The following is a 9811-nucleotide window of genomic DNA, read 5'->3' as shown; positions in this document are numbered from 1 at the left end:
GTTGCAATGAGTTGAGATCTCGCCACTGCACTCCAGCCTGGTGACTGAGCGAGACTCCATCTCAAAAAAAAAAAGGAAGAAAATTTATGTAATAAAGTCAGAAAAAAGTTTTAAAATATAGTTTATAGTAATTGTTCACATTTAAGGCTGTACCTCTATGCATACAACAACGTGGCCCCGAACATGAATTCAATCCATATAATTCGTATATTAGAATTTAGGCCGGGCGTGGTCGGCGCAGTGGCTCACGCCTGTAATCCCAGCACTTTGGGAGGCCAAGGTGGGCGGATCACAAGGTCAGGAGTTCGAGACCAGCCTGGCTCGGTGAAAGCCCCTGTCTACTAAAAATACAAAAAATTAGCCGGGCATGGTGGCACCTGCCTGTAATCCCAGCTACTCGGGAGGCTAAGGCAGGAGGATCAGTTGAACCCGGGAGGCGGAGGTTGCAGTGAGCTGACATCGCGACACTGCACTCCAGCCCCGGCAACAGGGAGACTCCGTCTCAAAAAAAAAAAAAAAAAAAAAAAAATTTGGCCGCGCGCGATGTAATGCCAACACTTTGGAGGCCGAGGCGGGTGGATCACGAGGTCAGGAGTTCAACATCAGCCTGGCCAAGATGGTGATTCCCCATCTCTACTAAAAATACAAAATACTAGTCGGGCATGGTTGTGGGCGCTTGTAATCCCAGCTACTGGGAGGCTGAGGAAGAGAATTGCTTAAACCCAGGAGGCAGAGGCTGCAGTGAGCCGAGATCAGGCCACTGCACTCCAGCCTGGGCGATAGAGTGAGACTCTGTCTCAAGAAAAAAAAAAAAAAAAAATTTTTTTTAGCAGGCTGAATTAGAGGCCACCAATAGCCAGCAAATAACCTTATATAAGAATAAAAATACAGCCGGGCGCGGTGGCTCAAGCCTGTAATCCCAGCACTTTGGGAGGCCGAGACGGATGGATCACGAGGTCAGGAGATCAAGACCATCCTGGCTAACACGGTGAAAGCCCATCTCTACTAAAAATTCAAAAAACTAGCCGGGTGAGGTGGTAGGCGCCTGTAGTCCCAGCTACTCAAGAGGCTGAGGCAGGAGAATGGCGTTAACCTGGGAGGCGGAGCTTGCAGTGAGCTGAGATCCAGCCACTGCACTCCAGCCTGGGCGACAGAGTGAGACTGTCTCAAAAAAAAAAAAAAAAAAAAGAATAAAATTACAAAAGTGTATATCCTAATATAATTACATTATTTGTTTTCATAAGTCTCCTAATTTTTGCTTTGCCTGTACATCACAGTTACAGCTACAGACCAGGTAGAGATTACGCATGTTCTGACTGCCACCCGCCTGAAAGACGTACTCGTCATTTCTCCTATTTTATGTTGTGAAGGAACAGCTACAGCAGCTCTAAATACTGTAACAATTAAATTTTGCCAGCGTCCAACTTACAGTCATAATAGAGGCTTTTACCAGCACAATGACCCCTATTTGTAGTCATTCTGCCAGATGGTTAGGCTACGTGGGTTACACGGCTAAAAAAAGGTCTGCCTTTTGTAAAAAGTTCCCTGTACATAGTTTGGTGTTTCTTCATATTGAAGAAATGAGTTATGGGGAAAATTCAGGTACACACATAGGCTCGTTCAGTTGTGCTCACCACAGCCATAGCAACAGATCAAAGTGCTCTTTGTTGGAAACAGCTTCCTCCTCACATCAGTTCTCCACAGGCAGCCTCATCTACAACCCTGCAATTTTGGGCCAGAAGTGGTGGCCCCTCAGAGGCTCTGAAGTGCCTCCAGCCCCAATTCAGGCACTTGCCACGTGTGCTGTGTAAGAAGGGACCCCACCCAGTGAGTCAACATAGGTTCATGTCAGGTTTGAGTTTGAAAATAACTGGGGAGGCCGGGCGCGGTGGCTCAAGCCTGTAATCCCAGCACTTTGGGAGGCCGAGACGGGCGGATCACGAGGTCAGGAGATCGAGACCATCCTGGCTAACATGGTGAAACCCCGTCTCTACTAAAAAATACAAAAAACTAGCCGGGCGAGGTGGCGGGCGCCTGTAGTCCCAGCTACTCGGGAGGCTGAGGCAGGAGAATGGCGTGAACCCGGGAGACGGAGCTTGCAGTGAGCCGAGATCCGGCCACTGCACTCCAGCCTGGGCGACAGAGCGAGACTCCGTCTCCAGAAAAAAAAAAAAAGAAAAAGAAAATAACTGGGGAAAAGTGTATGACAACATCTTCCAGAACATAGTACCTTCACCGTATTCTCACAGCAGCTGCGCTCTGAAGTCCCAGCAGTGAGCACCCCGGCTCTGTGGACCAGCCAGGCAAGGAAGTCTCAGGCTTCAGAGGAGGGCAAGAAACCAAATTCTGTGCTATTTGGCCATACTCTCTGGTAGAGTGAAGCAGCACTGAATGCGGTGCCTAGAAAAACCTCCTGCATGTTCCCCCGTACAAGCAATGGACCCCAACTAAAGTGGAGAAATGAAAAATCCAACCAAATTTAGGTGGTCTGGACTTGCCGCCAGCCAGGCAATCTGCAATACTGTGGGCAGGGAGTGGGGAAGAGACGGCCTGAAATCTACACCAGCTGGGACAACCACGCCCTACAATGAAAAAGCCAGCCTGGCTGCCGGGCTCTTCTGAACCACTAAGGCCTGAAGCAGGGGCGGAAGCGGGGAGACAAATGCACTCGGAAAACCCAATCAGCGACATGTTTTTTTTCAAGTAGAGGCTTTGCTCTGCTACTGATTCCAAATGGCCTAATGTACTTTCTGAGTCTATAAACTTAATTACAAATCATTCACTAAACATGTGGCAAGGTCAGTTCAACACTTGTTATCTCTGCTGACTGTGCAGATACAAATTCAGTACCATTGTGGACACAAAGTACAAGGTTCTGAAAATACCACCAAGCCCTTGAAAGCCACAGCAGCAGGGATGGCAGAGAGCTGACATGCAGGCGGAGCCAGGTTCTTGCAACGAAAACAAGGAAACTGGCTCTTGGAAAAAATCGGCCACAAATGGATTGCAGCAATGACATCCTCTTAGCATTTAAATAAAGAGCGGTCTTATTCAGACATTCTTTGGAACACACACAGTTTATCAGAAACTGATTTGTTCAGAATCTGCAGGACACAACTAAGGTGGTTCTGCTACTGGAACTCTGAGCATCTAAACATAAGGTTGAGAGAGAGACAGAAAAATATATTTAAAATGAACAAACTCTTTGACCTCAAAATACCACTTTTAGGCATCTAAGGGGGGAAAAAAGTAAGAAATCAGAAGATTTTAAGGATATTCATCACAGCATTATTTAAATAGTGGAAAAATCAGAAACCGTCTAAATATTTTACAGTAGGGAAATGGCCAGATAAATTATAGTAAATGGACAACTAAACACTACAATTGTTAAAAACGTGTTTCTGAGAAACTCATGACATGGGAAAATGCTTAGAATATCAAGTGAGAAGACGATGCAAACAGCGTGTGTCGGATGTTCCCAATTTAGTTGAAAAAGTGAACAAATGGCGGGGCAGGATATAGGCCAAAATGCTCACAGTGGTCTTCTCTGGGCGGCGAGCCTACAGCTGATCTTGTCAGAGACAAATGTCAGTTCTGAGTCACCCAGAGCCCTGTGCTGGTGCCTGGGGGTCTGTGCCATGGGAGAGTCTCCACAATTCCTCTGGGGAAGGGCCGCAAATCCCACAGTGTGTCCCAAGAGGGCTGGAGTAGGTGGAGTCCCCAGCGGCTGTGGCATGACCAGCCATCTCTCTCAAAAAGAATTGTTAACAAGCCTTCCGCAAGTTAAGGTTCCACGTGGTAGCCGTGGTGCAGAGCCATTTCACTACAGTGGAGAGGCTTGTGCTCCACACCAGGACTGCCCACCGCCCTGGCTGCGGCCAAAGAGGGGAGAAAAGAATCCCTCAGAAGCCAGCCCCCAGCTGCGTCCCAGAGAAAGGCAAGGCACCTGGGGCACCTAGGCCGGCAGCGACCACAGCCTCCCTCCCCTCCCCTTTGTGCCGAGAAGCCACAGAGTGTGGTCCTGACATTCCACCTGTCCTTGCCCACGTGTGGGGAGGCACATGGCCCCAGGTCTATTAAACAGCAGGTGAAATCTTCCTCACCTTGGATAAACCCACAACTGTAATTCCATGTAAGCACGTCTGTGTGGACACACGGTACCCCACGTTCCACCGTAGAGTGTAAGGCACCTGCATGCCAGGTGATGGCTCTAAGGATGTGCTGGATAAAACTGGAGTTGACATGAGCAAGCGCAGGGTAAAGAGAGAAAACACACGAGCCTTTAAAAAGGTAAGAGAAAGGGGCTGGGTGAGGAGAAAGGTGACCCACAGAAGGACTTGGCTGTCATGAGCTCAGGCAATGGCATCATCAGCTGTCAGCTGCCAGCTCTGGCTCTGAGCTCCTAGTTCTGTGGCTTTGGAGGTTAAGATGGAGCTTGTCAGTGACGCCCAGGAGGTGGTGGTTCTATCCAGAGGAAGAACACACGGGAGAGTCTCCCCAAGCAGCCCAGCCGAGTGCTCCAATTAAAGCCACGTCCCTGCTCCCCTTGTTTCCCTATAACCAGACGCCCTGAGACGTCTTTCCTGTGCCTGTACGTGCAGTTAGGAGGGTTAGGAAGCCACTCTCCTACACGGAGACACAGGACGTTCTGAGATGGATAAAAGAGCTGATAAGGAGGAGTAAGCCTGAACAGAAATTCCTGAAAGGACCAAGAGAGACTCCCCAACACAGCCAAGCCTTTCCAAAAGCCAGCAGGAGGAGAGAGGACTTGACTCCGGCCACAGGCCCAGGGCAACGTGCTGGGCCCCGGAGCGTCCTGCTCCCTGGGGCGCCCCAGGGTAGGTGTGGCCCAGCTGGTCCCAGCTCACTGTGACAGGCTCACGTGCAGCTCACACACAGCAGCAGCCAAGGCCCAGGCAGAAACCGCAGGCAGGGCCTGGGGAACATTTCTGCCCCGTCCAGGCTCCCATCTGCACTTGCCTAGCTAAAAAGAGCCACTCTCATCATTAGCAGTGTGAAAAGGACACCTTCCCTCTCAGTTTGGACCTGGCCTGGCACACAGGGTCACTGCTGAGTCATCTGTGACTTGGGAGTAGGGAGCAGGGAGGGTGGACACAGTTGAGTCAGAGGCAGGTCTGTGGGCAGCGATGTCTGCCTCTCCCCCACGGGAGCTGGAGAGCAGTGGCACCCCATCATAGCTCACTGCAGCCTTGATCTCCTGCGCCCAAGTCATTTTCCCACCTCAGCCTCCCGAGTAGCTGGGTCCACAGGCACATACTACCATGCCCGGCTATTTTTTTTTTTTTTTTTTTTTTTTGAGACTGAGTCTGGCTCTGTCGCCCAGGCTGGAGTGCAGTGGCCGGATCTCAGCTCACTGCAAGCTCCGCCTCCCGGGTTTACACCATTCTCCTGCCTCAGCCTCCGGAGTAGCTGGGACCACAGGCGCCCGCCACCTCGCCCGGCTAGTTTTTTGTATTTTTTAGTAGAGACGGGGTTTCACCGTGTTAGCCAGGATGGTCTCGATCTCCTGACCTCGTGATCCACCCGTCTCGGCCTCCCAAAGTGCTGGGATTACAGGCTTGAGCCACCGCGCCCGGCCTGTGCCCGGCTATCTTTTTTTCTTTTGTTTTAGAGACAGGGTCTTGCTAATGTTGTCCAGGCTGGCTTTGAACTCCTGGATTCAAGCAATCCTCCTGCCTCAGCCTCCCAAAGTGCCAGGATTACAGGTGTGAGCCACCATGCCCAGCCATAATTATCTAGTTGTAAGGCCAGCTGATTAATTCATCTCTCCACATAATAACATTCACAGGTTGGGAGATTAGAATGAGAACATCTTTGGAGAGGCCATTATTCTGCCTTTTAGAGAGAAAGGCCTAGGACAGGAATTCCCACTGCTCAGGTTTAAAGGAAATACTATGTTGCTATCATTGGTTTATGAAGGCGCCCCTTTCTCTACATTCCTACCAACATTGGATATTTTCCACTTTTGGGACTTTTAGCAGTTGTTGAGCCAGCCCATTTTACCTCAGGGAAAACTGAGGTTTAAGGAGGGGAAATTACTTGCGTAACATCTCATGCAACTTTCTGTTTCCTGACTCCCCGTCAAGTCTGATTCTCTCTTGGTGTGCCTTATATGGGAGGATATTTACCCGGTGGCTTGGAAACCACTGAATGTATCTTCCATCCACGTATCTGCAGCCCAGCAAATGTATATTGGGAGCCTCAGACATGTGACCAGGGCCTTGTGGGCCAGAGGCAGACAGGAGACCATGTTGTCTTTTTTTTCTTTTCTTTTGCTTTTTTTTTTTTTTTTTTTTTTTTTTTTTGAGACAGAGTCTCCCTCTGCTGCCCAGACTGGAGTGCAGTAGCTCAATCTCAGCACACTACAACCTCCGCCTCCCTGGGTTCAAGTGATTCTCATACTTCAGCCTCCTGAGTAGCTGGGATTACAGGCATGCACCACCATGCCTGGCTAATTTTTGTATTTTTACTAGAGATGGGGTTTCACCATGTTTGCCAGGCTGGTCTCCAACTCCTGACCTCAAGTGATCCACCTGCCTCACTCTCCCAAAGTGCTGGGATTACGGGTGTGAGCCACCGCACCCGGCCAGTGTTGTGGTCTTTTGAGAGCCCCCTTTTCTCTCACCTGATCTCCCTGCCCCCCATTTTCCCCTTTAGTCCCCTTTCCAGGTGCTACTGAGTAGCTGTAGGGTCAGTCTAGAAATGCCAACCAGCTTGGGATCCTTGCTGGGAGAGCCCTTCCTTCCCTGGCTTTGTAACTCAGGGCCTTCTGGTGTGCACACCTGCAGGGACCAGGCCGGGCCTGTGCTTCTTGCTTCTCTCTTTCTCTCCCTGAGATTGGAATCCTGACTCTGTCCTCAACTAGCTTGAAGGGGCCCCCAGGAATGGCCCCTCCTGGATTTCATACCCTTGTACAGTCCTGTTTCACTTTGTAAAACATTTAAAAAGGTTTTTTTTTGTTGTTAGAGACAGGGTCTCACTTTGTTGCCCAGGCTGGTCTCAAACACCTGGCCTCAAGCAGTGCTCCTGCCTCAGCCTCCCAAAGCACACCCGATCTCTTTCTATCAGGGTTGTTGTGTGTGACCAGCAGATGTGTTGGAAGTGATGGTGTGTCACTTCTGAGGTTAGGTCATAAAGACGCGGCGGCTTCTATGTTGCCTGTGTTCTCTTTCTCTTGGGCCACTTGCTCGGGGGAGTGCCAACTGCCAAGGCTTGAAAGCACACACTCCTGGGAAAAGGCCCCAGTGGTGAGGGACTGAGGCCTCCAGCCCACAGCTGTGGGAACATGGGAATGAATCTTTTAGGAAGTGCATCCTTCAGCCCTGCTCTAGCCTTTATATGACTCAGTCCAGGCTGCAATTTTTTTTTTTCGGGGGTTGGGGGGCCAGAGTCTTGTTCTTGTTGCCCAGGCTGGAGTGCAATGGCGCGATCTCGGCTCACCGCAACTTCTGCCTGCTGGGGTCAAGCGATTCTTGTGCCTCAGTCTCCTGAGTAACTGGGATTACAGGCGCCTGCCACCATGTCCAGCTAATGTTTGTATATTTTTAGTAGAGACGGGGTTTCACTATGTCGGCCAGGCTGGTCTCAAAATCTTGACCTGGCGATCTGCCCGCCTTGGACTCCCAAAGTGCTGGGATTACAGGTGTGAGTCACCGCACCTGACCAGCCCTGGCTGCATCTTGATGGCAACTTCACGAGAGAGCCTGAGCCAGGCCACCTAGCCATGCCTCTCCTGAATTCCAGACCCACAGGAACCATGAGTTAGACCTCTTTGTTGTTTTACACAGCTAAATTTTGGGGCAATTTGTTAAACAGCAATAGATAACTAATATACTAGCTCTAGGGCTTTGGGCACGTTCCTTAGCCTCTGCACCCCTGTTTCCTCCCTCGTGCCATGATCGTTGTAGAGGTGAGTGAGGAATGTGTCGTTGCAGCACAGGACCACACACATAAGGCAGCTTGCCAGCCCCTCCCGAGATGTTTCTGGTCATCTTCTTGCCCCTCCCTAGATGGACCGTGACTTCACAACGTCAGGCCAAGTTATTGCATTCTTGGCCTGAGGTCATCCATTGGCCATGGACAGAGGTTCTGGGCAGGAAAGGGTGAGATAAAGAGAGGGGTCAGTCCCCTTCCTCCAGCCCGGGTCCGGAGAATTGTGCTGGGCCAGGTGAGACATCTGCTCCCTGTGTGGTGTCCTAGGATGGGCAGCTGGACCTGACCCATGGGGAGGTTTCTCTGTGTCTCCAGAGGGTAAAGGGGCTTCTTGGTCTGGCTTCTCTAGCGCTTGGCCAAGCATTCTGGCTGCCATTGAGGCCTCCAGCAAAACTGAGAACTGTCCTTTCTTCCTTGCCCTTCAGCTGCCCCTCTCTCCTCTTCCCTCTGGTGCCTTGTCAGCTGCTTTCTTCACATAACAGCCTCCTTGTGACCCTTGGCCCCTGCCCCTGAGGCTCCTCCACCCTGGGCTCCGTGTTCTAGAGTTCACCGTGTACTATTTCCTCAAGTTGTTTCTACTTCACTGCTTCCCTTTTCTCTGTGCATTACTCAAGAACTGCATGGCCATGTGTCAGTATAAAAAAATAAAGGGCTGGGCGCGGTGGCTCAAGCCTGTAATCCCAGCACTTTGGGAGGCCGAGACGGGCGGATCTCGAGGTCGAGATCAAGACCATTCTGGCTAACACGGTGAAACCCCGTCTCTACTAAAAAATACAAAAAACTAGCTGGGCAAGGTGGCGGGTGCCTGTAGTCCCAGCTACTTGGGAGGCTGAGGCAGGAGAATGGCGTGAACCCGGGAGGCGGAGCTTGCAGTGAGCCGAGATCCGGCCACTGCACTCCAGCCTGGGTGACAGCGCGAGACTCCGTCTCAAAAAAAAAAAGAAAATAAAGTTGGCCGGGCGTGGTGGCTCACCCCTGTAATCCCAGCACTTTGGGAAGCGGTGGGGGACAGATCATGAGGTTAGGAGTTCGAGACCAGTCTGGCCTATATGGTGAAACCCCGTCTCTACTAAAAATACAAAAATTAGCCGGGAATGGTGGCACACACCTGTAGTCCCAGCTACTTGGGAGGCTGAGGCAGGAGAATCGCTTGAACCCAGGAGGCGGGGGTTGCACTGAAATTGCCATTGACTCCAGCCTGGGTGACAGAGCGAGACTTCGTCTCAGGAAAAAAAAAAAAAAAAAAGTTAACCCATTTCAGTCGGGTGCGGTGGCTCACGCCTCTAATCCTAGTACTTCGGGAGGCCGAGGCAGGCGGATACATGGTTCAAGACCACCATGGTACAAAAAACACAAACATTTAGTAGTGTGTGGTGGCACATGCCTATAGACCCAGCTACTCAGAAGGCTGAGGCAGGAGAATGGCATGAACCCAGGAGGGGGAGCTTGCAGTGAGCCGAGATCAAGCGACTGCACTGCAGCCTGGGCAACAGAGTGAGACTCCATCTCAAAAACAAAAACAAACAAACAAACAAAAAAAGTAAATAAATAAATAAAAATTAAAAAAACAGAATCGCTTGAACCCGGGAGGGGGAGGTTGCAGTGAACAGAGATCGAGCCACTGCACTTCAGCCTGGGCGACGGAGCAAGACTCCGTCTCAAACCCACCCCCCCAAAAAAAAACAAAAAACAAACACAAACAAAAAAATCATGATCCACATCAACTACTACAAACAAAACAAAACCAAATCGCCACAAAATCATTTATGGACAAGGACAGAAGCTCTGAGGCTGCCTCCGGGACGATGGACAGTGGTAGGATTGCTTGTTTTCTGCCTTATGAACGTGACTTATAGTC

The 9811-nt window shown here is 50.5% G+C and overlaps 1 protein-coding gene across 1 annotated transcript in view; it reads right to left on the bottom strand.

The window, feature by feature from the left end:
• ELOB (elongin B) overlaps positions 1-9811 on the bottom strand; it is a 183333-nt gene that overhangs the window by 130514 nt on the left and 43008 nt on the right. The window lies entirely within an intron of this gene.

The sequence above is a fragment of the Macaca mulatta genome, chromosome 20 (genome assembly GCF_049350105.2).
Source record: "Macaca mulatta isolate MMU2019108-1 chromosome 20, T2T-MMU8v2.0, whole genome shotgun sequence".
Taxonomy (NCBI): Eukaryota; Metazoa; Chordata; class Mammalia; order Primates; family Cercopithecidae; genus Macaca; species Macaca mulatta.
Note: the sequence above shows the minus strand (reverse complement) of the source record. Positions and strands in the feature narration are given on the sequence as shown.